Genomic DNA, 6,379 nt, shown 5'->3' with positions numbered 1-6,379 from the left:
ATGACTGTCAGCATCACTTTGAGGTTGTTCGAAACTCTTACTACATTACTGTAAGCATCACTAAGTTTATTAGCAACTATCACTACATTGCTGTTAGCATCATTTTCAGTTCATTAGCAATTCTTTCGACATCACTGTCGCAATATTTTGAGGTTCGTAGCAACTTTTACTACATTACTGTTGCATTATTTAGAGGTTCGTAGCAACACTTACGACATGACTGTCAGCATCACTTTGAGGTTATTCGAAACTTTCACTCCATTACTGTTTGCATCATTTTTGGTTCATTAGCAATTCTTACTACATCACTGTTGCATCATTTTTAGATCAGTAGCAATTCTTCTGACATCACTGTCGCATTATTTTGAGGTTCGTAGCAACTCTTACTACATTACTGTTGCATTATTTAAAGGTTCGTAGCAACTCTTACTACATGACTGTCAGGATCACTTTGAAGTTGTTCGAAACACTTACTACATTACTGTCAGCATCACTTTGAGTTCATTAGCAACTATCACTACATTACTGTTAGCATCAATATGAGGTTAGTAGCAACTCTTACCACATGACTGTCAGCATCACTTTGAGGTTGTTCGAAACTCTTACTACATTACTGTAAGCATCAATAAGTTTATTAGCAACTATCACTACATTACTGTTAGCATCATTTTGAGTTCATTAGCAATTCTTCCGACATCACTGTCGCAATATTTTGAGGTTCGTAGCAACACTTACTACATGATTGTCAGCATCACTTTGAGGTTATTCGAAACTTTCACTCCATTACTTTTAGCACCCTTTTGAGTTCATTAGCAATTCTTCCGACATCACTGTCGCATTATTTTGAGGTTCGTAGCAACTCTTTCTACATGATTGTCAGCATCACTTTGAGGTTATTCGAAACGTTCACTCCATTACTGTTAGCATCATTTTGAGTTCATTAGTAATTCTAACTAAATCACTTATGTATCATTTTGAGATCTTTAGAAATTCTTCTGACATCACTGTCGCATTTTTTGAGGTTCGTAGCAATTCTTACTACATGACTGTCAGTATCACTTTGAGGTTGTTCGAAAAACGTACTGCATTACTGTAAGCATCACTGAGTTGATTAGCAACTTTAAGTACATCACTGTTAGCGTCGTTTTGACTTCATGAGCAATTCTTACTACATCACTGTCGCATTATTTTGAGGTTCGTAGCAACTCTTACTACATTACTGTTGCATTATTTAAAGGTTCGTAGCAACTCTTACTACATTACTGTTAGCATCACTTTGAGTTCATTCGCAACTATCACTACATTACTGTTAGCATCATTTTGAGTTTATTCGCAATTCTTACGACATCACTGTAGCATTAAATTGAGGTTAGTAGCAACTCTTACTTCATGACTGTCAGCATCACTTTGAGGTTGTTCGAAACTCTTACTACATTACTGTAAGCATCACTAAGTTTATTAGCAACTATCACTACATTGCTGTTAGCATCATTTTCAGTTCATTAGCAATTCTTTCGACATCACTGTCGCAATATTTTGAGGTTCGTAGCAACTTTTACTACATTACTGTTGCATTATTTAGAGGTTCGTAGCAACACTTACGACATGACTGTCAGCATCACTTTGAGGTTATTCGAAACTTTCACTCCATTACTGTTTGCATCATTTTTGGTTCATTAGCAATTCTTACTACATCACTGTTGCATCATTTTTAGATCAGTAGCAATTCTTCTGACATCACTGTCGCATTATTTTGAGGTTCGTAGCAACTCTTACTACATTACTGTTGCATTATTTAAAGGTTCGTAGCAACTCTTACTACATGACTGTCAGGATCACTTTGAAGTTGTTCGAAACACTTACTACATTACTGTCAGCATCACTTTGAGTTCATTAGCAATTATCACTACATTACTGTTAGCATCATTATGAGGTTAGTAGCAACTCTTACCACATGACTGTCAGCATCACTTTGAGGTTGTTCGAAACTCTTACTACATTACTGTAAGCATCACTAAGTTTATTAGCAACTATCACTACATTGCTGTTAGCATCATTTTCAGTTCATTAGCAATTCTTTCGACATCACTGTCGCAATATTTTGAGGTTCGTAGCAACTTTTACTACATTACTGTTGCATTATTTAGAGGTTCGTAGCAACACTTACGACATGACTGTCAGCATCACTTTGAGGTTATTCGAAACTTTCACTCCATTACTGTTTGCATCATTTTTGGTTCATTAGCAATTCTTACTACATCACTGTTGCATCATTTTTAGATCAGTAGCAATTCTTCTGACATCACTGTCGCATTATTTTGAGGTTCGTAGCAACTCTTACTACATTACTGTTGCATTATTTAAAGGTTCGTAGCAACTCTTACTACATGACTGTCAGGATCACTTTGAAGTTGTTCGAAACACTTACTACATTACTGTCAGCATCACTTTGAGTTCATTAGCAACTATCACTACATTACTGTTAGCATCAATATGAGGTTAGTAGCAACTCTTACCACATGACTGTCAGCATCACTTTGAGGTTGTTCGAAACTCTTACTACATTACTGTAAGCATCAATAAGTTTATTAGCAACTATCACTACATTGCTGTTAGCATCATTTTCAGTTCATTAGCAATTCTTTCGACATCACTGTCGCAATATTTTGAGGTTCGTAGCAACTTTTACTACATTACTGTTGCATTATTTAGAGGTTCGTAGCAACACTTACGACATGACTGTCAGCATCACTTTGAGGTTATTCGAAACTTTCACTCCATTACTGTTTGCATCATTTTTGGTTCATTAGCAATTCTTACTACATCACTGTTGCATCATTTTTAGATCAGTAGCAATTCTTCTGACATCACTGTCGCATTATTTTGAGGTTCGTAGCAACTCTTACTACATTACTGTTGCATTATTTAAAGGTTCGTAGCAACTCTTACTACATGACTGTCAGGATCACTTTGAAGTTGTTCGAAACACGTACTACATTACTGTCAGCATCACTTTGAGTTCATTAGCAACTATCACTACATTACTGTTAGCATCATTATGAGGTTAGTAGCAACTCTTACCACATGACTGTCAGCATCACTTTGAGGTTGTTCGAAACTCTTACTACATTACTGTAAGCATCACTGAGTTTATTACCAACTATCACTACATTACTGTTAGCATCATTTATAGTTCATTAGCAATTCTTCCGACATCACTGTCGCATTATTTTGACGTTCGGAGCAACTCTTACTACATTACTGTGTCATTATTTAAATGTTTGTAGCAACTCTTACTACATTACTGTCAGCATCACTGAGTTTATTAGCAACTATCACTACATTACTGTTAGCATCATTTTGAGTTCATTAGCAATTCTGAGGACATCACTGTCCCATCAGTTTGAGATCATTAGCAATTCTTCTGACATCACTGTCGCATTATTTTGAGGTTCGAAGATACTCTTACTGCATGATTGTCAGCATCACTTTGAGGTTATTCGAAACGTTCACTCCATTACTGTTAGCATCATTTTGAGTTCATTAGCAATTCTTACTAAATCACTTACGCATCATTTTGAGATCTTTAGAAATTCTTCTGACATCACTGTCGCATTATTTGAGGTTCGTAGCAACTCTTACTGCATGACTGTCAGCATCACTTTCAGGTTGTTCGAAACACGTACTGCATTACTGTAAGCATCACCGAGTTGATTAGCAACTTTAAGTACATCACTGTTAGCTTCATATTGACTTCATTAGCAATTCTTACTACATCACTGGCGCATCATTTTGAGATCATTAGCAATTCTTACTACATCACTGTCGCATCATTTTGAGGTTCGTAGCAACTCTTACTACATGACTGTCAGCATCACTTTGAGGTTGTTTGAAACTCTTACTACATTACTGTCAGCATCACTGAGTTTATTAGCAACTATCACTACATTACTGTTAGCATCATTTTGTGTTCATTAGCAATTCTTACGACATCACTGTCGCAATATTTTGAGGTTCGTAGCAACTTTTACTACATTGCTGTCGCATTATTTTGAGGTTCGTTGCAACACTTAATACATGACTGTCAGCATCTCTTTGACTTTATTAGCAACTATCACTACATTACTGTTAGCATCATTTTGAGTTCATTAGCAATTCTTTTGACATCACTGTCGCATCATTTTGAGATCATTTGGAATTCTTCTGACATTACTTTCGCATTATTTGTAGTTCATTAGCAATTCATACGACATCACTGTAGCATTATTTTGAGGTTAGTAGCAACTCTTACTGCACTAATGTCAGCATTACTTTGAGGTTGTTCGAAACTCTTACTACATTACTGTAAGCATCACTGAGTTAATTAGCAACTATCACTACATTACTGTTAGCATCATTTTGAGTTCATTAGCAATTCTTCCGACATCACTGTCGCAATATTTTGAGGTTTGTAGCAACTTTTACAACATTACTGTCGCATTATTTTGAGGTTCGTTGCAACACTTAATACATGACTTTCAGCATCACTTTGACTTTATTAGCAACTATCACTCCATTACTGTTAGCACCCTTTTGAGTTCATTAGCAACTATCACTACATTACTGTTAGCATCATTATGAGGTTAGTAGCAACTCTTACCACATGACTGTCAGCATCACTTTGAGGTTGTTCCAAACACTTACTACATTACTGTAAGCATCACTGAGTTAATTAGCAACTATCACTACATTACTGTTAGCATCATTTTGAGTTCATTAGCAATTCTTCCGACATCACTGTCGCAATATTTTGAGGTTCGTAGCAACACTTACTACATGATTGTCAGCATCACTTTGAGGTTATTCGAAACTTTCACTCCATTACTTTTAGCACCCTTTTGAGTTCATTAGCAATTCTTCCGACATCACTGTCGCATTATTTTGAGGTTCGTAGCAACTCTTTCTACATGATTGTCAGCATCACTTTGAGGTTATTCGAAACGTTCACTCCATTACTGTTAGCATCATTTTGAGTTCATTAGTAATTCTAACTAAATCACTTATGTATCATTTTGAGATCTTTAGAAATTCTTCTGACATCACTGTCGCATTTTTTGAGGTTCGTAGCAATTCTTACTACATGACTGTCAGTATCACTTTGAGGTTGTTCGAAAAACGTACTGCATTACTGTAAGCATCACTGAGTTGATTAGCAACTTTAAGTACATCACTGTTAGCGTCGTTTTGACTTCATGAGCAATTCTTACTACATCACTGTCGCATTATTTTGAGGTTCGTAGCAACTCTTACTACATTACTGTTGCATTATTTAAAGGTTCGTAGCAACTCTTACTACATTACTGTTAGCATCACTTTGAGTTCATTCGCAACTATCACTACATTACTGTTAGCATCATTTTGAGTTTATTCGCAATTCTTACGACATCACTGTAGCATTAAATTGAGGTTAGTAGCAACTCTTACTTCATGACTGTCAGCATCACTTTGAGGTTGTTCGAAACTCTTACTACATTACTGTAAGCATCACTAAGTTTATTAGCAACTATCACTACATTGCTGTTAGCATCATTTTCAGTTCATTAGCAATTCTTTCGACATCACTGTCGCAATATTTTGAGGTTCGTAGCAACTTTTACTACATTACTGTTGCATTATTTAGAGGTTCGTAGCAACACTTACGACATGACTGTCAGCATCACTTTGAGGTTATTCGAAACTTTCACTCCATTACTGTTTGCATCATTTTTGGTTCATTAGCAATTCTTACTACATCACTGTTGCATCATTTTTAGATCAGTAGCAATTCTTCTGACATCACTGTCGCATTATTTTGAGGTTCGTAGCAACTCTTACTACATTACTGTTGCATTATTTAAAGGTTCGTAGCAACTCTTACTACATGACTGTCAGGATCACTTTGAAGTTGTTCGAAACACTTACTACATTACTGTCAGCATCACTTTGAGTTCATTCGCAATTATCACTACATTACTGTTAGCATCATTATGAGGTTAGTAGCAACTCTTACCACATGACTGTCAGCATCACTTTGAGGTTGTTCGAAACTCTTACTACATTACTGTAAGCATCACTAAGTTTATTAGCAACTATCACTACATTGCTGTTAGCATCATTTTCAGTTCATTAGCAATTCTTTCGACATCACTGTCGCAATATTTTGAGGTTCGTAGCAACTTTTACTACATTACTGTTGCATTATTTAGAGGTTCGTAGCAACACTTACGACATGACTGTCAGCATCACTTTGAGGTTATTCGAAACTTTCACTCCATTACTGTTTGCATCATTTTTGGTTCATTAGCAATTCTTACTACATCACTGTTGCATCATTTTTAGATCAGTAGCAATTCTTCTGACA

This window comes from Aulostomus chinensis, chromosome 1 (assembly GCF_037954235.1).
Source record: "Aulostomus chinensis isolate RoL2024-O1b breed Wild chromosome 1, RoL_Achi_v1.0, whole genome shotgun sequence".
Taxonomy (NCBI): Eukaryota; Metazoa; Chordata; class Actinopteri; order Syngnathiformes; family Aulostomidae; genus Aulostomus; species Aulostomus chinensis.
Note: the sequence above shows the minus strand (reverse complement) of the source record.